The sequence below is a fragment of the Passer domesticus genome, chromosome 1 (assembly GCF_036417665.1).
Source record: "Passer domesticus isolate bPasDom1 chromosome 1, bPasDom1.hap1, whole genome shotgun sequence".
Taxonomy (NCBI): domain Eukaryota; kingdom Metazoa; phylum Chordata; class Aves; order Passeriformes; family Passeridae; genus Passer; species Passer domesticus.
In genome coordinates, this window is record NC_087474.1 from 86,277,370 (window position 1) to 86,303,330 (window position 25,961).

Sequence of the window (25,961 nt, forward strand, 5' to 3'; positions counted from 1 at the left end):
AACAGCATACAAAAGCAAATTATCTATAAACTAGTAGAAAATGTAGAAATTGGAACCCAGATAGAAATATATCTTCTGTCCAGAGGCACCCATAGTTATCTTTAGTTTCATTCACTATGGAATGATGTTTATGACAGAAGACCTATGGTTGGAGGTAAGAATCTGTTTGAGAGATAAAAGTAATAGCAACCCAATATACTGATTTATCAGCCCTGGGAAGGAAGTTTTGAGCTTTATTTGAAGATGATCAATGTCATTTTCCTGTGAAAAATGAAACAACTCTTGCCATTACAGGTCTAAAAATATATAGATCATTACAGGCCAAAAAATAATTCTACAGGCTGCTCTATAGCTTTGACATTATATACTAGAAACATTGTATGTATCTTTGCAAGAGATGGAACAGGAGTAACGTACCTGAGTTCCTTATATATATACACCCATTACTAGAGTGGGTGTATGTGAAAGTTAGAAAGGGCTTTCAGATTTTCCTTCTGAACTGATGCCCTTTCCTAACCACTAGAAAGGGCCTGCAAAGTTTTAACAGGGAGGAGAAGAGCAGATGACCTATACTCTGCCTGTGTGCTGAGGGATTTCTGTCTTCTGGAGCATCTAATGCTGGTAGCTCTCTAAAATGGGCCATTCACACATCTCTGGTCCAGTGTGGAAACTCTGAAGCACAGAAATAGAAATAAATATTTATAGATGTGTGCAGTTTTAAGGGGACAAAAAGCAAGCAGATTGTAGCCTACAGAATGGAGATTATTCACAGGCAAATAGGCTATATTTGAATGGAGAACAAGAAGGATTAGGGAAAGAAAGAAGAGAAAAAATTAACTGACTGTAGAGTGATACAGAGAGTTGATTATCTACATACATAGTCTTCAGAACAGATGACCCTTTCAAATTTTCATGAGATAAATTCACATTTTTCAAAGTAAAATGAGAGTTACTGCAGAGTTCATGCTTTTGATCTGTAGAAGTATCCAAAATACACTTCAGAGCACATACTACTCTAATGAAAATAGAAACATCACAGTGCTCTCTTCAGTATAATTTTCTTACATATTGTACTGTATGCTTTAAACGCTGAAGAGCTTAAAAGCTGTAACAGACACAATTATTTCAGTGAAATAACTAATCATATCGGTTCTCAGAGTTGACCAAAAAGTCCATCACAGGACTACAAAGCTGGACTAACAGAGATCTTAAAGGGATGCAAATCACACATTTTAATTTTCCTCAGGTAAAACCCTATGACACATTTCAGAACTCCTCTATATAAAAGGAATTAATGACTTTCCTTTAATGAAAAGTATTGATTTCTTGGAGAGTACAGCTTACAGGTACAGAAATGGTTTGATCAGGAACATTATCAGGACCAAAAAGTGGAACATATTTCAGCCAATGGTCCCACTGTTGTGACATGGAATGTCCTTGAAAATGTGTAGCAGCTACTTCAGATTGCTCAAGTATACTCCTTGGGTTTAGAAGATTGATCTTGTATAGACTCATCTAGCAGGAAGAATAAAAAACCTAAAGGTTTGTAGCACAGGGGAAAACTAGTAATTAGAATATTTTTAGCGTCTTTAACTTTATGGTAATATTAATTCAGACAGCACGGTAGAGAGTTTTTAGTTTTTTCCCAATTAGGCGTGGTTTGTAATGTGGAAATGTGGATAAACCAACAAGGAATGTATGTTTTAACAAAATATTATGTACTCAGGGTGTACAGATGTCACTGCCATGCATCATGTCTACCTCTGGGTTCAACACACAAGCAGATATGGGGCCCAGATCTTCTTGATTGGAAAGTACAACATCCATTAATTGCTGCATTTATTTAGTGCCTAGGGCATGTCATCATCCCATGGTAATCCCATCCACTGGTCAGTTTATTACCTGATTAATTGCTGGGGGAGGGAAGTGATCTCATAAGAAAGTTTCGCGGTTTTTTTCTTTTTGGACTTTTTGTTCAATTTGGGAGGTTTATTGCACAGATATCTGGGTAAGTGTGCTTGTAAGCATGTATTGTGCATCTTTGAAATTAGTGCAAATTCCTATCCGGAATTCTCTTTATTTCAAATTGATGAACTGCAATAAACCCACCAGCTATTCTTTCTCCCACATGTGTTCATATTATTTGTCTTTTTAATAGACCCATCTCATTACACCATTCTCAAAACTGAAAATTGTGTGTGCACTACATTTAGTCACTTGTGTTGCTCAGAGACCAAATAACTATACTGAAATTGGAGTAACTGCTGAAAATCATGCATTGAAAACTGTTAAGAAAGAATTTCCAAAAGCGAATTTGCTATCAAACAGGCAGGAAAACATGAGACAAACACACAACTTCCTACTGCAGATTACTCCAAAGACAAAGAGGTGCAATGTGTTGAAAATTTTAAGTATTTTTATGGGAAAAAAAATTCATAAGACTCTTGCAACATAAGCTTATTCTTGACAATTCATTATCTAATGTCAAAGGCAGTATTTATTCATTAATAAAATAATGTATAAAATGATAATACACTTCCAGTTTTGAATTTGCAGAATAATAAACTTCTGCTCCTAAATGAATGCGCAGTGGTGTTAAAAGATGCCCCAACATGTAAAGAAAACAAAAATGGGGCCAGACTCAAATAATCCCCAGAAGGCAACTATTTAAAATTCAATCTGGAACGTCTATTTTAAATAGATATATCTATAATGTACTGATAGGAGATTGAGAGTCTTATGCAGAAGAAACTCTGAAAGGAAACACATGAAGAAGAATAAGAAAAAGCTATAATGTTTCATATCAAATCTAAGTAATCATATGCCCGAATTAGTAACAACTGGCAAGCCCAGTAACATGCACATAGAACCTTAATAAAATTAATGTTCTGTTTCCTCTTCTGATATCCTGATCCTTCAGAAGCAGAAGCCAGCCTGCTAGGATGTCACTTAGGATTGCATAGCTGTGAAGGGACCCCAAGTTTGCCAGTACCCTGAGGTAGGTCTGTCAGCACCTATTTCTCAGAGCAAGTGCCCCCAGAGTCATGTCGTGCCATGCAAGCTCTAGAGCCAGACTGCATCACAACATTAATAAGAATAAACTTTTTAGAAGAGAGAAAGCTGAGAATGAGGCAGATTATAAATAAAAATGTTTCATAAACAACTCCCCTCCCATCCACTGTGTCCTTGTAGTGTGACCCTTTGGCTCTAGGCCTGCTCCTAGTTCAATAACTCAGTTGCTTTTTGGGTGAGACTGAGATTTGCACAATACTGAAGTTTGAACATTTCCCCTTTGGGTCTGTTGGGGAAAAAAAAATCTCATGACCCCTGAGGCCTGGCTTCTTCTGCTCCCTGTTTTTCCCACCTGTCTTCCTCTGTCTGCTGTGCTGCAGGCTCCTGGTTCCTTGTTGTCTTTCAGATGCTTTGCCTGCCCTACTTCACTCTCAGCAAAGGTGCCCCTCAGCTATGCTATGCATATTTGCTTGCTTTGGAGAGTTAGTCACTTCTTTCCTCAAAAAGGTTCCATGCAATCCAGCAAGAAGCCAACTGGAAAAACTCTCAATCTCCTTCCCAGAAATTTACCATATCTTCTGGGTAGAAACAAGGATTCTTTAACAAAATAAAAAGCAAAGATATCAAATTAGCAGCATCCACCATGAACCTTACTGAGATCTTCCATCACTTGAGTGACCCCTTTGAATCTGCATTACCTGTGCTGAAGTCCTGAACATGAACCTTTAACCAGTGGCAGAGACACTTATTCTGCGCTGTCCTCTCCATATCTATCTTGTCCAGTGCATCCGGCAGATACCACAGCTTTCTTCATGCCCTCCCTCTAGCAGTGGTGCTCCTGCTGACCATATATTTAAACTGCTGCCACAGAGCTCAAGCGGGTTTTTTTGAACAACAGCAACTCAGCTAATGAAATTCAACAAGAATGTCCCCTGTACCATTATGAAATATAGCCCAAGATTATCACCCTAGATGTTTGCTTTGGCAGACACTTCTCAATTTGATCTTTGCTTCACATGTTGAGTTTGTACTTTGCTCCTCTTTCATTTCAAAGCAAGAAGCACCAACTTTTTCTCCAGTTTTAGTAAAAACTATCATTATGCACACTCCTAAGTGCACCTAATCTGATGATGCTGTATCCCTTCAAAATATCTCCAGAACTGCTTTTCGTTCATTGAGTAATCCACTTCAAATGTTACTTGTCAATACCTATGCAGAAATATATCAGGCTTTTGAAGAGCAGAGAATTCGCATTGACCATCAGTGCACTTTTGAATCTCATGAAATTGCTATCAAATGGAACAGCACATGTAACACTGTGAGCAGAAGAAGGAGTGTTAAAAATGCAAGGAAGACAAACGCATGGAAGTGCAAGTTTGAGATGAGTTGTGAATTGTGGTCCGGCTAGATCTGCTAGCTCTCCAGCAATCACTAAACATGGGCATAATTCACAGACTGTCTCCTGCAGCAAGCACCAAGAATCCCAAGTAACCATTTTGGTCTCCTCTCTGAAGCATTTCCTGAAATGACACACACTTTTAATGAGAAAAAGACCAATTATCTCTACCAAGAAGTCAGTAACATTTTGTGTTCTGTGCTTGCCTTTCTTTTCCACTATGGCTTCATATTATGTTATATTTTATTAATGTCAAAAATGTAATTATTGAACTAGTCTGTTTAGAAAAACACATTTTTAAAAAGATGGTTAATCCTGCTTATCTGCATGTGCTGACTATCAATTAAGCACTTAAAGCTATACATCTCTGTCAAAGTGCAGAATAATTCTCTCTCATAAATAAAGGCAATGATGCAGTAATGTTCAGAAGACTAAAGCACACACAGAGGTTAAGATGTCTGCAATACCAGCCTTTGTTTAAGTACATCCAAGAAAGGAAATCAATATTCCTCAGGAGAGCATTTTGTTGGTACAGCTGCTGTTGCTAAGATTGGCTCGGTGTCATGTTCTCATTAATACAATCTAATGGCAGCCCTAAGATTGAGAATGTGCAGACAGAAATAAGGAATTTATGCTAAAAACACAAAATCTAGAAATTCTGATTGCTTTGACCTGATTGGCTACTTTATATCTTGAAAGGATCATGTTTATAAATTAGAGTTTAATGATATTTATGAATCACAAAATTAAGTCCTTCCTTGTAGCAGTCATTAACATGAAAGCAGTTGCTGCTGCAGTTTGCCCTTTAAGAGCTTCAGCACAAAAAGCCTGGCATGCTCGAGAGCAGTTTTGCATTTTAGATCAAATTGTTACTATTGCAAGGAAAATGCTAGGGTTTAGTTATACAAGCATATTTGCTAGTATTAAAATAACTATTTGAGTCCCACATCTCTCGGAGGAAAAGACGTCTCTCAATGTGCATTCTGCAAAAGGAAACATCCCTCTGTATCAAGCTTTATCAGCCCTCCTCTCCCTCTCTCTCTCTCTCTCTGAAGATGCACACTGCCCTGAATGTCCTTTGTCACTCAGCTGTTATTTTCTCTGCCTGCACTCTGGAAGCCTGAGAAAAGCAGGCAAGAAACATGAAAAAATTACTGGAAAAAAAAAAAATTATAGGGAACATTAACAGAGAAAGATTTAATAAACAAACATGAAGACAGAACTGACATCCAACCATCACAGAGCTGACAGCCTCGAAATGATTCCTGATCAGGTTACAACCTTGAGAGAAAAACCTGTGGGCGAAATTTGACATCTTCTGCAGAATAGCAACATCTTAAAAATCCACCCCCCCAAAAAAGAAAAACAAAACCCACCACAAAACAAAACAAACAAAAATACCCCACTAAACCAAACTTTGTAACAAGCCCAGATAATCAATTACAGTCTTGCAATGAGTTACACAATCATCAAGCATACAGGCAAGCATGATGTGCAAGCTGTATACATTGCAATCCTTGCTGTCCCATCCTTCCTTATTCTCAGCATCTGAAGGAGCCTGTGCTCTGTGTGATGCAGCACAGACACCTCTTGACACAAACACCACACTCCAGTGGCCTCTGAGTCCTGTTTGTCCTGAGTCTTGAACATCCTATAGCTCATACTGATAGGGGTACTACATCAGGTTTTACTGCCATTTGTGCAAATTTTCTCCATTGCTACGCAATGGATAAATCTGTACCCAGTAAAGATTTTAATTAAAGAACAAACAAAATTATATCTTACTAAAAGTCCCAAACTGCATCATGTCTATGCCTGTCAATAGCCAGACACAAGTGCAAAGTCTGTGAAATAATTGTCTCCACACATGGAGATTAACATGCTGTGTTTAGTGTCTGGCCCTCCTCCACCAATTATTTGACTTTCATAAAAATTTGTTTAGGGAATTATTGTGTCAAGACTTATTCAATTTTTTAATTAGACAAGCTGAAATAAGGATGTCTGAGAGTGCACATCTTGGGCATGCTTGGCATGCTTGGGCATGTATACTACCTAGTGATTGGACTGACTGCAATGCAGCATGTGAGGCTCACTCAGTGGGCCTGCTTAGGTCCAATGTGTGCCATCATCAGCTAAATTTACAGGTGGAATTCAAGCATCACAGTATCATTTCATATCACCTGACATTTCAGCATCCAGTACAAGGCTTCCCAGCATATTATACCCATGCACCCAGTCTCTGTATATAAAGAGGGAACTAAAACTCCAAAAGGAAGGTACAGAAAGGCAGCACACTGAGCAGACACCCAGCAGGAGTCATTAAGGACATGTGTATGTCTTACAACTCACTGTTTTTTACAAAATAGATGTTATTTTGAACTGTAGCGAAGTATCTCTGGCTTTCACTGACCTAGGCCCAAAGATACCCCCTTTAAAACAGAAAGCAAAAGTGATCAGGTCATTTACCGGATGATGAAAAAGGCTCTTTCTCTCATGCTCACACTTCTCAGGGCAATTTGGTGCTTGAACAATACACACTGAGCATATTTTGCTTCAAAGTATCCTTTGTAAAGATTTAGAAATTGATGTTTAGATCCCACTTTGATGTATACACACACTCCTCCATTATTTATTTACTCCTGAACTAACAAAGTTATGGAAAGGCTGGTGTTTCAACTGGTGAGGCTGGGCACAACCATATCAGAAAGCACTTAATTTTAACATATGGAAGGTTCCAGCTTTCTGTATGCTTACTGTGGGCACAGCAGGAGTCTTATTTTCTAGATGTCATTTATATGGAAAGAAAATAGATAATTATTGTCTTGAGTTGAACAATGGTCAAGGTGGGTGAAGTCAAGAAACCAACAAACAAAAACCTCCTGACATTAGAACAAATAGTATTTAAGCATCTTATCAAACAAATGGGATAAGATGCTCTGTTTTACTGTGTATCTGTCAGGGCACAGCAAGAGACAGGATTCTGGGGAACCAGGGGTGGACACAGTTGGGCAGATCCACAGCTACAAGCCAGGTCCAAGGGCAAGCCAGAAATCACCATGAAGGCTGAAGCCTGGTTTGGTGGAGTTGACAGCCAGAGCCATGGGGAGATGGAGACCAGCCCTGCTGGGGAAATGCTGGGGCAGGGGCTGATGGCTCTGGGGGGCTGGCATGGGGTCCTGGGCTGTGGGAAGTGCGGCAAGCCCAGGGAACGGTGGGCAGGGATGGTCAGAGTTGGTGGTACCCTCAGGGCTACGACAGTAACTTTCTTTTGTCAGGATTTCTGAGGAGACTTAAGAAATGTGCTTTTGCAAACAGGGAAGAGCGTTCTTCACATCCTGACAGAACTCTGGCATGTGGCTGAGGAAGGGCTCACCAGATGGGCAGGGACTCAGTGAAACCATTCCTTACTAAGTTGCACAAAGCCCAGCCTGCAGATCTCAGCTGCTTCTGGGTTCAAGTGGCTCTTAAACAGCATCCTGAGAACTAAACTACTTCCTTCAGTCTGCTGGAGTCAAAGGGGCAGCTGAGGTCTAGCTCAGAGGCCAGCATGTCCATGAGTGCCACGTCTGAATGCTCATCTGAAAGACTCGAGGACCTGGCTCTTAGTAATTATACCTGCAAAAAGCACCAACAGAAACTGGTATGAGCACAAAGCAGAGACCAATATGATTCAAACTGCTCCATTAGAACTGTGTCATAGGTATTTTTCAGGTGACAGCTGAAATAAAAGGACTTTTGGAACTGAGTTGGTCACATATATTTAATGCACTTTAAAATATCCAAGACAAGAATCACAAGACTAGACAGGCATATCTTGGTTGTTTTACTGTAATGTGGATGTCTTGGGTATCCTTGGATTTCTCTGAATGTCTGTGTTTAGCAAACAGAACCAAGCCCTTAATATTCTCTCTACTTAAGGAGCACATGTGTAAAACGAATGTTTATTGCAGAGGCTTCTTATAAAATTGATGTTTCTGAAGCTTGCAGATAGTTCAGTGTTGAAGATAACAATTACTTTTGAAAAAGCTAATAATTTCTTCTGCTGTGTTTATCAGAGTAACAGATACAATAGAAAGAAAAATAAAATATTGAAGAATTACCCATTCAACTTTTGGAACATAGATAATATTGTGCCATTGACATATTTTATTTCCTCCTTGGGACTTGTGCACTTTTATTATAAGTCAAGTTTTATCCATTATGTTTAAGATTTCACATTTCATAGAATTTTGTTTAAAAGAGGGGAAAATTTTACATAATTTTTTAAAATTAAAATTAATATTATGGAGTTAAATTAACTTTAAAGTGCTTCAAATAATGTCTTCAAAGGGTTGTAAAATAACTTTTTTTTTCTCACTTTTTTAAAGTGACAGACTATGAGAAAGTCAGGTATTTACAACAGTTCAAGTATAATAGATTAATGAGACTTATACAGGCTAAAGTGAAAAAAAAACCAAAAAGCCTACACTATAGAGCAGTGACTTTGTCCAGTTTTTTCCCCTGATAGAGATGAAAATTCAGTGATTCATTATTTATGCACTCCAAGAAGGGACTGGGTGGAAGAACTAGTCTGAACACACACAGATTGCTACCACTAGCTCATCAAACAGTAGGCCAAAAGATTCTGATGCAGAAAAATAATGCTTTTGTGACTAGGATTTCTTGAGTGAGTTCTGCTCGGTTAGAAGGAGTAGTTTGGCCTGGCTGTTTACCCTGAGAAATGATTAGTGCACTCAGTTGCCTTCAGTCCTTTCCATTTCATTGCAGTGCAGATGGAGACAGACCACCTGCAGAGACACTAATCCAATCCAGGCAAATGTTACAAAGCAGAGTGACAGAATTGTGGATGAATTGTGCCTCTTAAGAGACAGAGCCCTATCAAGAGTGCTGAGAAAATTTACAAACTGAATGCAATGCCCTGGCCAGAGGCAGCCAGACTAGGCAACTCAGGTTGTTGCCAGAAGTGCCTGAGGGATTAGGCTGAAAGGTGACCCCAAACTGCAGTGTTAAAAACAAAAAAACCAAACCAAACCAAACCAACAAAAAAAAAAAAAAAAAAAAAAAAAAAAAAAAAAAAAAAACCAAAACCAAAACCAATAATGACAACAACCACCACATGAAAGATGTGGATCTTTTAAACTTACACAGAATATGTATCACTGAACTGGGATAAAAGGTCTTTTAAAAAACCAACCTGATTAAACAAAAGCTCCAAAGTGTGAGCACACTTATTTAGAGGAAGAAGTGTTTGTACAGAGCAGAAGATGCAGGAGTTGTTGGTAGATCAGCAAACTGAGCCAGAGAGAGAGCCAGGCTACTTAACTGCAACTTATGCTTACTTTTCCTATTGGAGTTTGTTGACATTGGGATAAAAAAAGGAGAAATGCTGTCTTTTTGGAGGGGAGTGGGAAACCCCACAATATTGTTCTTATCCCCGTTTACTTTTCCAGCACCATAGAGAATGCTGTAATAGTGACACAAGAAAAGTTAAATACATAAAGGCAGAGATAATGTGATTCATGGTCGGCAAGAAAAACATCAGCAATTCCACAAGGGTTTGATAATTCAGATCTATTAGACTATGATGTTCAATGCAGTAACAAGAAACACAGACTCTCAAGGTAGAATTCATGGGAGGGATTTTACATCTGCTGCCAAAGGATCCCTGCAAAAGGCAGTTTCACAAAAACAAACCAGAGTATCCATTGGTAAGATTAAGAGAAAAGGGAGCTCTTCAGGTTTTCAAGATGCCTGTTCATGATGAATCCTTCGCAATTAATCTAATTTACTAGTGAATCCTTCTCAGGAGGTTAGTTACAAATTTTGACTAGCAACTAGAAAAGAAAGACAGCACCACACTAGTATCTGAGCAACAAGCAGAAAAAAATATGTAATGAAAAGGAGAAATTTGGAGGCAGCTGGCAAATAATAAAACCAAGTTCAATCTAACACAGCTTCTGTGAGGGTTATGAGTGCAGCAATTCTAGAGGCATTAGAGCTTGAGTACCATGGTTACTATCTTAATTCATTCACATGTACTGTGCTACTGTGCTCAAAGTGAGTCTTTCTGGTATATCCAAATGAGCAAATAGGGCCTCGTGAAACAATTCTGTGATGGTTAAAAGCTATGAAAGTGTCTACTCTATGTCCTCAGCTAACCTTTACTAGCTTGACAAAAGACCTTGCAGCTCATCCTAAAGCGTTGTCTCTGCTTGACAGAATGTAAAACAGATTTGGAAACACCGATTACTGACTGGTTGCTTGATTGCAATTAGATAATGCAAAATGATTCTGCCGAAAAGATTACTTGCAAAACAGCACTTATATGCAGGCATCATGGCCTTTCAGTCTCATCCTGTGCCCCAGGAGGCAGTGGGGGACACGTGGTCTTGGAAAAGGCAAAAGCAAATCTTCAGATCCAGGCCTGAACTAGGAGAGGCTGAGGGCTGCAGCTCAGTCCAAAGGTGAGGCAAGGGAGATGGACAACACAGTGCTGCTGCTAGGGTCAGCCTTTCAGTGGGAAGGTCAGAAACAGCACATGACTCCGACAGACAGCTAAACCAGACAAGACTGGATATGCTCCAGGTAAGACTTTCTGTAGAAATGTCAGACAAATGAGAACTTCTGCTGTTGTTTCACTATTTCCGAGCAGTCAGGGCTGTGCTTGTGTTAGCAAAGATCATTTCACAACTTCTTCCACAAGCCTTTTCTTTCCCTGTTAGTCTTCAGTGTCTGCCTGCTGTCAGCTGTGGCTGTAAGTTCATCATAACAGGGGCTGGGTCTGTTTGTGCATGTACTGATTGACTGGGGTCCCTGCATGTTCATGAAAAGTCAAAAAAAAAAAAATTAACAGCAGGGACCCCTTGAATTGAACTTTTAAAATACAAAGTAAACTTACTCTTCATATTAATTGGTTTGAAAGGGAAAAAAAAATAGAGGGGAAAAAGCTGCCTTGGTTGTAATGAAGAAAAAGTGCACAAAAGTGAATGACAGTTTCCGAGTGTTGGCAGGCACAATAAAGACAGAAATTTAGAAGTGACTAAACAAGTGTCCTTTGGCTTCATTAAGTTGATTTGATGTAGATCACACTGAAAAAAATAGTATTCTATTACATTTTTCTATTCTTTTAATAGTCTCCCTGAATAATTATCATTCATTTTTTATTTATAAAGGAAGAGCCAGAGGAAAAAAACCCTAAAGTGTCTGAAATGTCACATTATAAAGCTGAATGATCGTATTTTCATTAGTCAGTGGATTTAATTGAAGGTAGTTCATTCAGATTCTTCAAGTGAACATTTTAAGCTTTTTTCTGCTAAATAATTATTTTATAAGTCTAGCTTACTAAAGTTTATAAAGTCATACCAGAAATGTTCAGGAATTAATTTTCAGATGTCATGCTCCCACTCTTTTCTTAAAACCTTATATGAAAGTACCAATTTACCCATGTGACTATGGACTTTGAAATAGGAGACATAAGCAGCAGAAGAGTTTCCTCTTCTTGCTTTAAAGGATGGAATTTTGCTTTCTTCAGCATATCTGGCCATTTCCTATGAAATGCACAGTTATTTTCTTACACATAATATAATTTCAAGAAACTGCAAGGATTTCAAACCCAATATTTTTAGCTGGGCCTGTTTGTGCAGTTCTTTAAACTGCAATCACTTCTTTTATATTCTGACAACCAGTATTTTGCAGTAGCTTGTGTTCACTTAATGTTGTGTTAATCAACAAGATGCAAGAAGCTAGGTAAGTTAGGTCTTTAGTGTTGTGTCTCTATGCAATCAAATTTAACATTCTGTTTGAATGTTGCTTTTCGTATCTCATTCCAGCTGTTATCTTGAGATGCCAATAAATCAGTGATCAACTGATCTATAATAGATCTATCCATCCTATGCCACTGAAAAGTTATGTAACTTCAACGTGAAACTCTTGCAAATGTTACAATCAAACAAAATGAAAGGAGAATATATAACTGAAACTGAAATGTTCTGCTGAGACCAGACTGAGACATTTCAGGTTTACACATTCCCTGTTGTATTTTGGCTGTGCAGAGATTTCAAAATGTGATGTACAGATGAAATGAAACAAGAATGGAACAGCAGTGCCACAAATAAAATTACTTATTTTTTCCTGTGAAACCAAACCATGTCCTACTGTGGCCTGCCAGCCTGTCTGCCACCAACACTGTTTAAATAATGTTGTTCTGAGCACAGCATCCTCCACTGCCACTCCATGACTCAGTATTTTCATTTAATCTGATTTCATGCTCTGACAGACTTTGCCACGTTTCCATATATTCAAATGCACCTGAAAGTATCTACTTCCTGCAAGACTTCTCAATAGCATGCAGAAAATACAGGATACAAATATAAAAATCCTTCTTGAAATGTGTGCCAGTAGCATTTTATCACAAGGCCAGCTCCTCTCTCCGTGGCTCTAACAATCAACAATGTAAGCATTTTGCTTTTTGAAGCTGAGGTGTTTCTGAATACCCACAGTCTGCTCATTTAAAGCAGGACATGACTGTTTTGGCTGATTCACTCCATTGTTGGATTGTGAACCCTTCAGGATCACACAGTAGTGAGTCAGTCATTTGTAAACAGAAGAGAAAAAAAACCCCAAATGAATAGAAAGAACCACAGGCTTCATTCTTGTGATCAAAAGCCTCAAAGAAATCATGAAAAAGGAGCATAATTATTTATTGAACAAAACTTATAACATGATCTTTCTTGTACAACCTGGGCAGTGCCTGCAGCTAGCCTTACCCACTATTGAACTAAGAAATAATTTACACCTCACAAAAAGATAGCTCACACCTTGGAGCCTCCCTTTGGGAAAAGAGGAGGAGCTATATGTTCACTTTTTTCTGAAGGACTGCATTATGGGCATTTTTTTTTTCAAAAACAGAGACATGATTTTTTTGGTACATTTCATGAGCAAAAAATAATATGTTGGGTTTGCAGGTCTGAGCACTGAAACATCACAGGACAAGTTAAAGTAGAGAATTACATGTTTACTACAAGCAGAATCAGGCTGAGGGGGCTTTAAAAATAATACTGCTAAGAAAGGATTTTTGCAAACACAAAGCTAATGAGACTAATTGGTATTATGTCAGATGTATAATGTTTCAGTGTACTGTTTTTTGGCAGTGGTGGTTTTGTTTTCCTGGGCTCAGAGCCCAGTTTCTGTTTAATTTTCTGTAAGGTTTCATAGCAGCCTAGACATACAGAACTGGCTTGCTTGCAAATAACCACATATCTCAGTATACATATTGATTAGAATTTAAACACACCCAGCAGCCTGTTGGATAGACCTGCTTAGGACATTCTTATCAGAAAATTCTCTTCTTCAAACTAAAGAGAATTTTTCATATGAAAGAAATTATAAAGTACACCGAAAAGAATGCATCATGGCCCTTCAGTCTCAAAGAAGCTAAATGGAGTTAAAAATTAAAAGGTTTATTTCACATATTAAAACCACATTGGCAGATCATTATGACTTTGAGCCCAAATCGTGCTTCAGTTCTAAACAATCTTGTATGCCTGCAGTGACCTTGAACCTTTGTTGGGTCTAAAGCAGGATATTAAACTCCACCAAAGAATTCTTTTCCAGGGTGCCAGCAATCTTCTACATTTGCACTCTCCCAGATATCTTGTGAGAGGCAAAGGCTCTTGGAGAGCAGCTTCCTGAGGCACTGCATTTCCCAGAGTGTTCAGGTCAACTCACAGAGGTATTAGCTCAGACCCAAATGGACTTTAGTGGCTTTTATCCAGTGTTACTCCTAAGCTAATGAGCCTCATGGAGATAATAAGGTCTCAACAGAAATGCTGAACTTCCCCTGGAAGCAGCCCTAGGGTCAGCTCCCACTGCCCTCCACACTTTCATTGTCACTTTGTGTGGCACAAGCCTGACTGCTGTCTGCATCTGCACAGCACTACAAGTCTGTAGGTGTGTATTTAACTGTAGCTCTATGTGTAGCACAAGAAAGCAGAGCTGGTCTACAACCAGTCCTACACCTCCTTGAAATTTTTGCCCATTATTTATATTAAAAGGTGGATATATCCCTCAATAGTGTATATATGTTTACACATATTCATCTTGTTCTAAAAGCTCATTTATTCACAACTGACTAGACTGTGCAATTAAATTTAGGTGAGGGATGAAAAATAATGAGTATTTAAATATCTGTTTACTGTAGCTGTATAGGTATTGTGCTTGCATCCTGTGAAAGATATCTTTTTTGAAATTTTCTTTCAAGAAAAAGTTAATGGAATGGTATTAGGGTTATTGGAATTGTTCATAGTAAGAAATACATATAAGTTCTTGAAAGTAATATTTGTATCTGTTCAGTCACAGAGTGCAGTTTAACAAGTGCAAGAAAGTTATGCAAGTCCCAGTTACAAAATATAAAGATAAGATTTCCTACAGACACACAAATACAATTATGACATGGATGAAATGAAAGACTTTTTGATCTGCTAAGGCTGTTTATGTAAGAGGGGGAAAGTTGGTACATATAAATGTATTTAAACTGTTACGATCCATATCACTCTAAATCATCTGGAATGAATGCTCTTGTGAGACCCCACCTGGAGTGCTGCATCCATGGCTGGGGTCCTCAGCAAAAGGAACACATGGACCTGCAGAAGTGAGGCCAGAAGAAGGCCACAGAAATGACTAGTGGGATGGAGCACCTCTACTACAAATATAGACTGAGAGACTTGGGGTTGCTCAACCTGGAGAAGAGAAGGCTCTGGCTGACACCTTACTGAAGATGTTCAGCGCTTGAAGGAGGCTTTAAAAAGGAGAGCAAGAGGGACTTTTTACATGGGCAGATAGTGACTGGACAAGGACTAATTTTAAACCAAAAGAAGAGAGATTTATATTAGATGTTAGGAAGAAATTCTTCATTGTGAGGATGGCGACGCACTGCAACTGGCTCACCAGGTAAATTGTAGATGTCCCATCCCTTGGAGTGTTCAAAGCCAGGTTGGATGGGCCCCTGAGCAACCTGATCTATTGTATGGCATCCTGGTACATCATCTTCAGATGATCTTTAAGATCCTTTCCAATCCAAGATGTTCCGTGATTTAGGTGGCTGTGACTTTGGTCACATTAAAATTGTTTATTTGTCTTTTCCTTTCCCCTTTGCCACCATTTCTGCCCATTTGTTCCATATCATCCCTCAGTGACTGCTTGGAGTAGAATCTGTTAGAATCAGGCATTGCATTGGGTCTCTTTTATAAGGATTTTCTGTTATTTCACTTTGGTTTGGCCAGTGTTGGGCCCTATAATCAAACATCATCCACTTTATTATGCACAAGTATCTTTGTTACAGCTGTTTAGAGCATCCTGACCTCTGATTTCCCTTTTCTATTAATGGAAGTTACAATAATTGTGTATGATAATAATGGAGTAGCATGGTGAAAAAATGAGGAAAAATGCCCATTCATTTTTTTTCTTGCCCAGAGAGACTTCTAAGACCATTATTAGTATATAAAGACAATGATCTCTCCTCTGCACTAGCTTTCGTCACACAGTCACCCTCAAGTCACACAGCAGAGAAGAAAACTCTTAAACTAAAAAATTTGTGCATCAGTATATTTTGATTTGAAATATTTTCAGTTAAGACTTTTCATATTTGTGGCAGTCTGAGATCATTATCCCAGAGCTGCAGTCTGATCCAGAGTCTCTGTCTTCATCTTGCAATACTGGATTAAAAAAAAAAAAAAAAAGAAAAAAGAAAAAAAAAAACAACAACAAACAAACAAAAACCACAAAATAAGAAGCTGGAGCATTTGAATAAGGTCTTCAGACTATTATTTCTATAATTATATATAATACAGCAAAGTATGCTTCTACTGTAATATTACTATAAAATTATTATATATAAAGTATATTACAATATGCTTCTATTAAATCACATTAAAACTTTCTTAATAGACCCAAGGGATTTTCTCTTGCTTGAATATCAAAGTGGGATATCTTTCCTGATGGATGTGTTTTCATCCTGAAATTATACATGAGAGAGTCATTGTTTGCTGCAGATTTTGGCATTGATTGTGTCAGAGAAAGACAAAATGGCTTCAGTGGGTTCATGACACCCAAACCAATGAAAAGCAGATAAAAATAAGAGCAGCGAGGGATAAAATACATTGGGTCAGTAGCAACCAAGGGTCATTAAGCACATCACTCTCCATATAATGTATAGTCATCCAGACAATTAAATTTACCATTACAATTAGTTCTAATTGTCCCCATTGTTGACAGCCTCAGTAAAGAAGCCAGAGAATGAATTACATAGTGAGCATACCACAGGTCATTGTAGACACACACTGGCAAAAACCTTACTTTGCTAATGTGTTCCTGTAGTTTTTCTATTGAGTAGATTTCTATTTCTATTGCACAATCACCAATCAATTAAAATACAATTAAAAATAAAAATAGAACTTCAAAAGCTCAACATCCTGCTAGCTGAAAGGCTTTTGGGGTTTTTTTTCCCCCTCTTCTCATTTCAAAATCTTAGATGAATTAAATTGGCAAAATCCCAGCAGGGGAAAGAATAAGAAAGTATGTTATTTTTGTCAAAATGTATGTACTCTCAAATGAAGATTCACAGACTGCTTAAACTAATAGGCAGGTGAAAAAGTTTGTCTAGTTCTCACTTTCTTGATGCTTTATCCTTGAGCAGCTCTATTGAAAGAAAAACTAGAAACGTAAAGCATTATGAAGATACATATCAGCAAACATATAAAAGAATTAGGTCCCTTTATTAGGCACTTTCTGAATTTATGACTCACAGATATTTTAGAGGTAGATTGTTTCTTCTCTGTGGAGATTTTATTTGATTTTGTCCCTTCTAACTTTAACGGAAACCTAAAATGGGAAATGTCTGTTATTAAATATAATGAAAAGCTAAGGTCTTGACTTTAAATTGATTACTTCATCCTATATTGTGTGCAATTCACTCTTATCCTGTTCGGTATAAAGATATGTTTCAGTTAAAAAATGTCCTGTTATTCATAGTTTAATAGTGTTTTGGGGCATCATGGTGACATCTAAATTTTGTAAAAACATATAGGTCCTATCCTTTCTTGTATCATCTCAAATTAAAACCCTCGTGCTCTCATATCTGTGTGGTTGTAATCTCAAGTAAAGCAAATCAGTTCTTTTCTCCTTGCTTGTTCAGCTTTATTGATTGTCACAGATTATTGACTTCGCACCTCTGACATACCCAATACCAGCAAAAATAGTGTTTGATTCTTATGACAATGCAGCACATGGAAAGGAATTCTTCATTTATTGCACTAACTTAATTTTTGAACCATACACAGTAGCCTTGCTGATATAGGTAGTAGTTCACAAATCCCCTAGAAACAAGACAATCGCAAAAAAATTATTTTTCCTTCTCTATTTATGTCCTTCATTTAGAGTGTAGTAACATAACTTAGGTAAACTACATGGAGTGTGGTTCATATAAATTATTTTAATGATGACTCAGCTGGAGACACAGCATCTTCACATAGATAAGACAAATTCAAATAGATTCAAGTACACCAACAGAAAGCAACACCCCAGTTTGACTGTATTTCATTCTTCCACAACTTCTAGGCTGGAACCAGCATGGTAAAAAATATCTGAGGGATGTTTTCAACAAAAGTCCTTAGTTTTCATAGAACAGAGATGGAGCCAGGGCTGGAACACAGGTCAAAACCTTTCTGAGAAAGAGAACTGGAAAGAGGGATGGAGACAGAGGTGCCTAAAGGCAGTTCCTAAGTCGATCCAGCAAATCCAGTCCATTAGCCAGGACAACAAGGGAGAGAACCATGACCAGGACACAGGTCGACCTAGAGCAGTCCTGGGTCAGTCCTGGGTACTGGCAGTCCCAGGCTGGGCTGCAATGAGCAGCTTGGAAGGAAGACCCAGGAGTAGCTAGGCAGGAAGAGTCAGGGCAGAGCAGGGGTCACATATTGTTTTAATGGTTTGGTGCAAGAGAGCACAGCAAAAGATGTATTCACTTCCAGATATATAAGACTGTTAAGATAAATTATTGATGTACAAGAGAATGTTTTCTATTTTATTAAGAGTAATAATTAGTTCTCAACCAGGAGGCCCTACAACTCTGCCTTTCATAAACTATCTGTTACCTGATGAACACCCATACCCAAAAATTATTTATTTACAATGTCATATTATAACCAATTACCTTCTTAATAATTTTAACAAAATGGTCTATCTTTAGGACATGATATCCATGACAAAAACAAAATTTTAAATGTTATTTATTACTATAAAATGGTATTGCCTTTGTAAAGGATTTGAGGTCTGCTTATCTAAGGGTCTGATATTGATATCTAAAAGAAGAAACAGTTGACTTCTGGTGCAGTTTACCACAAGATGCCATTTTATTACATGTGACAACTACACAGTGCAGCATGTTTGGAAGCAGAACTGTTTGCTTTATTTTTTAATCAATAAACTGCTATACTGGCACTAACTCAACTTCATTGTTGGTGGATTTCTTCTTACCTTATAAGTGATTACACCATGACTAAAGCATTTGGGAAGTCAGTATTGCTGACTTGACTCTGCAGCACCAGTTCTGAGAAAGTAAACCACTTCCAGAGCTGTGAATAGAGCATCTTCCTCCAGAACTAAATTCACATAACAAAAACAAATTGAAATAAAACATGGACTCAGTATTCCTTGCAAATATAATCCAGCTCTGTGTAATATTTATAGAAGGTCTCTTATTTCACTGGTATTGAAGAGCCTTTGGTGGTTGGGCTGTGCCATATGTGTAATGTGTAATGATGATTGGAACAAAGGATAGACATCAACACACTGAGTTTTATCCTCTTCTGGGCTAGCTGTTCTAAATTTGAATGCATTAGTGTGATGGTTATAAACACTGATGATGTAACTAAAGATTGACTGTCTCTTCATCCAAAAGAAGGTCTCTTAAGCTAAAGACAGAAAATTATTGCTTCATAAGCAAAAAATAAACCAAGAGCAAATTATATTGTCTCCTGGCAGCCTTGTTTCCTTTTATTAAAATACCAACTGGATAATTCCCAGAGTTAAAAGATATGTCATTTCAGTAGTGATCTCACTATCTTAAGCCTCAAAAAGCTGACTTCACCATACAGGCATGCAGTCCAAAAATCATGGTACTGAAACAGTGTCAAAAAAGTGATGCATAAGGTCTTGGTTATTGTTAAGCTCTTTAAGGTCCTGATTAATGTTACATTCTTATTATGGTCCCCTATGTTTTTATTGCTTTTAACTGATATTGGCTGTGAGTGAACCTGTACCAAGGTTGATAGAGGATGTACTGAGCCCTGTTACACTCTGCTCCCTTGTCTCACTTTTTCGGTCTAGGAACAAAAGCAACTTTCATTTCTGGGTTTAGCAATTGGAATGAGCTGTTCATTAGATAAGGATTTAATCAGCCAGTGGGGACGTCTACAATTTCAGGGAGTAGAAAAGTAGAAGAGCATTCAACAAGCTGATATTTTGAAAGATATTTATGCTTGGAAAGAGCTATTTTCTTCTGTAAAAAATGGAAAGGTGATTTTGAAAGACATAAACACATTAATTAGGTCAAGCAAACACAGTCATTTCAACAGGGTTCAACATCTTCAGCTGCATCTTCATTGCAACCAACAATGCTACCAATGCTATCTGGTATCTGGATACCAGACAGACCATTTTGTTAAAATGAAAAAGGGGTTTTATGCAGAAAAAGGATGCAACATTTCACTTTTAAAGATGGACCTCTAAGAAGATGAGGCCTATATGAATTTTTTTCCTAAAAAATGTACATAATCCCTAGATCTGGGGAAGGATATAAATTAGAAATTGAAATATAATTATTACTTGTGATAGTATATGTCATGTCTTCTTTTTTTGCTTATTTAATTAGGGTTCCAAATGAGCATTATCTTATACAAAAGCAAAATAAAATAATTTGGAAATTTTATAGCACACGTGCTTTAATTATTCACTTGAGTCCCTCAGATTTATCAGTTTCTATTTAAGTAAAAAATAGCAGAGAAAAAGAAATGTCAAAACTTAATTATTTTAGGCAGCTTCTTCCATAATTCAGTCTACTTTTTCTTCAGTGTCAAAACAAAAACATAATAGATTCTTGAAAAGAAATTGTGAAGTAAGTGATTTATCAGAACTTTTTGATCATGATCTCCAAATTTAACAAGTTGCTATATTACGTGAAATTATACTCCCTGTATTTGTCCATTCAGCATGAGACTGATTTGCAATACCTGTATAGCCAGAAACCACTGACCTATTTTGCTGGAAATGCAGCCAACTTGAATATAATTATCCTGTTAGAAAGCATGATTAATACGATGTTTGTGTCTTCATGTATTCCACTTGCCTAGTGCTACTGTGTTCTCTGCTGTGGTGCAAATTGCGCTTTCCCTCAGAGCAGGAACTTCTGTATCCTTTCTGTTTTTTTTCCCCAGCCATTTGAGTGTGTATCCTAGGCAACAGCAAGGATTTTTACTCCCACTTTTCTAAATTGTCCACCTTATCATTAGGAATAAACCTGAGTAAAACTGTGCCCTCTAGACAAGGAACTGCATTTTTATCTTTGAGACGACAACAGTTCAAGCACGATGGAAGGTGCAATGCAAAGGAAAGATAAATGCACATTGTATTTTCTACCAAAGGCAGTTTTCTTTGGCCTACAGTCCCAGTCCATCATGACTGTAGTATAACTTTGAGTAGGTTAGAGAGATGTACAAACATGTTCGTACCTCAAGAACAAATTACAGTGCTTTGAATTACTTTGATCACTTATTTCCAAGGGTTCTGTAAACATTAATTACTACCCAACTCTCAGCAGTGAGCACACTTATGTCTGACAGTCCCTCACCACTTTCAGAGGGGTCTTTGCCCAAACAAAAAGAGAATATTCAAACCAATTTCCATCATCTGTCTATCAAAGTCAGGAAATTTGGCTTCAAGAAACTGAAATGTGGTCACTTTCCATGCAAGTCAGGACAACAAATTGTGTAGCCAAATTCAGTAACAAAACCTAGATCAATTAACAATGGAGTTTGCACTTTGTAACATGTAAGATCCAGACAAAAAATAAAATATTTTTTACGCATATTTTTACACACCTCAACCTTTTTGTTTATTTGATTGCTGTTTTGGAAATTTTTTTAAAAGTTGTTTTGAGTTTGGAAAGCCTTGTCCTAAACGTACAGCCATGTTCCACTTTACTGTTTTGTGAAATGTAAGTGACTGCACCAGGATTAAACTGACCTCTAATAGAAGGATGCAATCCAGCACCTATGTTTTGAAATCACCCTGGAAGAGGCCATGCAGTTCTGAAGATTTTGGGAAGCTGCCCAGTAATTGATAAGCTTTTTATCACAAGAGGATGTCTTTAAAAATGATGGGAAGCATATGGGCTTCCATTTATTTCTCCCAATAAATAAGGTACAGTCCTTTGTCTCTCTATATTTAGCAAGTAAGATGCAAACCTTTCATTCTCAATCAATGATTTTCAAACCCTAATCAAGCTGATAGCAGATTTATTGATGTCATGTCATATATTCTTACAAGACTGTGTTCCAAGGAATAGGCAAATGTATTTCCACTGGGATGATTCGCTAGTTCTAAACACATTGGATTTGCACAACTGTGGCTAGAAATTCATCAGAACAATCAGAAACTGTATTCTCTGATATAGAAAAGAAGAAAAAGAAGAAAAAATAACAAGAAGAAGAAAAAGTAAAAATAATTTATTTCAACCTACTACTGTGGCAAGTAAAGCTGCTGTGGCAAGATTTTGTTTCTCGAGCCTGATCCTTAACAGAATATCAGACATATATTGAGCAAAATATTGAAAAATATACATATATAGGAGATGAAAATTAACACTCAGTGTAAAAAAACTATAAACTCAAGTTATGACCCATGCTTTTAGATAAAATGGACTTCCAAAAACTGTTTTCTTATATCCTTTGCAAATGCTCAGAATCAGGCAGGCCAAGAACTGGTAAGTGTTCTTATAGTGGTGAGTGCCTTGCATCAGAACACCATGCTCCATCCAGCACACTTGACATGCAGCAGAGCATTTAATCATTTGCCCAGTTCATCTCTAAGAGTAATCTTTTTGGTTTATTAATTACTTCCATGTTACAGATATGATCCATTGAAAGAAATTGCTCAGGCATGTCAAGATGCACAGATTTGCTTGCAGTAGTATTTTTCTGCCACTGTTAAACATCTACATGTCATTAATCAAATTATGCAACAGTGGAAACAGATTTTCAAAATTGTTCAAATAATAAACAAGAACAGAATTTTAAAGTATTCCCACAGTGAGATTTTGAGACAGATTATGAAAAACCTTGCTGGTACAGTGGGTCCCCTGGAAGGCTCTAATCACTCACTTCAAAGCTTCAGTAGCTCCAAAGATCCACCTTGAAAACCTGGCACAAAAGTGAAAATGAATAACTTCTGGAAATCTGTTCTATGAAAACAATTATTCCTTAAGCCAGCAAATTAAGATGTATTGAGATACACTGAGATCTAATACTAGCTCATTTTGCAAATTATTTTTTGGGAAAGAGCTTCCTGGCAACATCATCTGACGTAAAAATCACTTGATAAGTGCAATGCAACAACAGCATAGATCCTCCATGAACCTCTACCATACCACTCTTTAGAGACATGCAGAAACATTTTGGGGAGCACTCTGTGAAATTATGCAAATGGCCCAAATTTGAAAGCATATAAGATGATTTAAAATAATTTTTTATGGATTACTTTTTTCTTTTTGTTTCTTTGTTACACTTTCATTATTTGAAATATTTTCCATTGTATTTTGATTCAGATGCTGAAATTTTATATGTAGTTTCATTTTTTGATGATAGTTTCATATTTAGGTTCTTTTAAGAAGTACTTTGAAGATTTTTCAAGACAAGCACTTGACAATGTTTTCATTTGTGGAATATTTTAAAGATATCTAAGGTGCAAGAAGAAAAAAGAATACACTCAATTTTTCTTTCTTAAATTCTTCATTCTTAAAGAACTGCTTTGGACTTTCAGATACTATTAAGGACTTTTCAGGATACACCAGCACATACTGTAAATATTATTTGAATTGCAGTCTCACATGACAAGTCTTTTGAAGACATAGAAGTCACTCTTGTTGATTATGTATTTTCTAAAGGAGAAATGGAAAACAAAATAAATATGTATCACAAAAAATATCTCTGATTACTTCTACACTTAAAAACATCTAGTCTGATAAGCTAATTCTTATGGTTTTATTTTTTAAATAAGTTAAAAATCCGATTCTATATTCAGTGATGAGCAACTACAGTCATGTGAAAGTACAGACCAGTCACAAGACTATTACATATCAAGGAAAATGGTTATGCAAGAAATGTATTGTTTGATAAAAGCCCAAAAACAAAGTGCTGTATGTATTGCTGCCTTATACAAAGTTAGAGTTTTAAATCATAACACCCTCTTTTTCTGATAACACAGAGGAAAAATGTATTCTTTGATTAATAGATAGGGATGCAACTGTTTGGTTTTTTTTTTAATACAGCAAGAGATGTTTTCCTTTTGAAAATATGCCTCTTGCCATGCAGGATCAACAAGAAAGATACAGAGGTGAAAAGGAATAAACTAAAATTGCAGTTTCTTTTCTGCCTTTTCCTTTTAAACTCATTTATTGCTGATAAAATGAAGCAGACAGAGCCAAATCACTAACTCCATAGTCAGTTGTGTCAGAGGAAATTCAAACTTGACTTCATTGTTCCAAAATATGCCTCAACCTTTTTACCTGTCTCTGAGGTAAAAGAATAAATGAAAGCTTCTATTTTGGTCACTGGCCTTTCTGGGGCTGACAGCAACCATGGCAATTTGCTTCCATAAACTGTGAGTCATACAGGCTTGTAGGATGAAGTTCAAGTTATTCAACTTTGTGTTCCTTAGACTTTTTGTCTGTGTTATGACTGATGGCTCAAACTGTATTTAAAACATGACCCTGAAATCCATGTGAGACCCATCTAAGTCACTGCTCACAGCAAGCTGAAGACACTGGTCACTGTTTTGGACACACTTCAGCTCGCTGTTTTTCATTCAGATGGTGAGACTTTGGGTATCTAGTCTCACAACAGATTTGTAGGGCACATGAAACATAGGGCTATAGGCACCAAGATTATTTGTCTCAATAAGAATAAAATGCAGTGATATTAATCCACTCTTCTATAGAGACAAAAGGAATTTGAAAGAGAGGAAAGAATGTCAGTCCCATTCTTTTGTTCCTTCAGATAACGCAAGTCAAGGAAGCTGCCTTCTAAACTGGAAAAGTTCAGGTTACCCAAAGCTATTTTCTCTTTCATAGGGAATCTTTTGAAATTCCAAGATGCTCTCTAACTTATTTTGTATCTAGGCACATAATTTCTATTTCCTGTCACTTCCATATTGTAGAAACACTATCCAGGTAGTTCCCTGTGTCTTAGTGCTATCTGAGTATGGCTGACATAAGGTATTACTGCCTCCTCACAAGCTGAGCATCAATGATGACTATGTGTTTACCTTTGTTTGTCTTAATCATTGTGTAGAAAAACACACTGAGTTTCATACCTAGCAGGGTGCTCAAAGATCTAGTATAAACCAAACTGAAGCTGTCATAGTAGGAACCTCAAAATCTTTTTCCTCTGCCTGCTAGACACCCACATTACAGAAAATATTCTGAATACTTTTTTTTAGATATAGCCTGCTCAGATGACAGCTGGTCATTGAAGTGTACAGATCTCCTGCAGAAGGAGCCAAAATATTCATGAAGATTGTTATATTCTTGTTTCCAACCAGGCAGCACAGAGACTTGAATACTTAGGAGTTACCTAACCATCACATTTTTCTGAGGGCGTATCTCTCTGTCTTTTCTCTTTCTTTTTGTAAGCATTGGTCTATTGAAGCATGAATCCTGATTGCCAGCTTTCATCTTGTTCCTCTCCACTCTTTGTGATGGGCAAATCTATCTGACTTAGTCTCACAACAGAGCTTTTCTCTTGTTAACCTTCTTCCAGTTCTGCTTTGCCACTCAAAATCTCTTCTTAAAAGATGTAGTCAACTGACTACCATTCCACCTGACACTGACTTTTCTAGTTTTGAACTTGCCCTTTTTCTCGGATTTCAGAACTTACTTATGTGACTTCCAATTGTTTCTCCACAGGACTTCATCAGAAGTCTAAAACCTCCATTCACAGAGGGACAAAAGACATCAGATGGGCTATGGAAAAACTGCATTGCACAGTGATTGGATATTCCAGAAACCCAGTCTTGGATGACTGAGCTTTCTGCAGTGCTACCAGAAGCATATTTTAAAAGAAAAATTATTTTGCAATGGGAGGGTAATGGAAATGTGAGAAAAAAAGTAAAAATGGAAATTTTGAAGATAGTAGTCTGAAAGTTCTAGGCCTCATACATTAAAATACCAAAACAGGAACATTAACAAGACAGTATTTGCAGTTTCAGAAGAGTTGAGTAGCTGTGT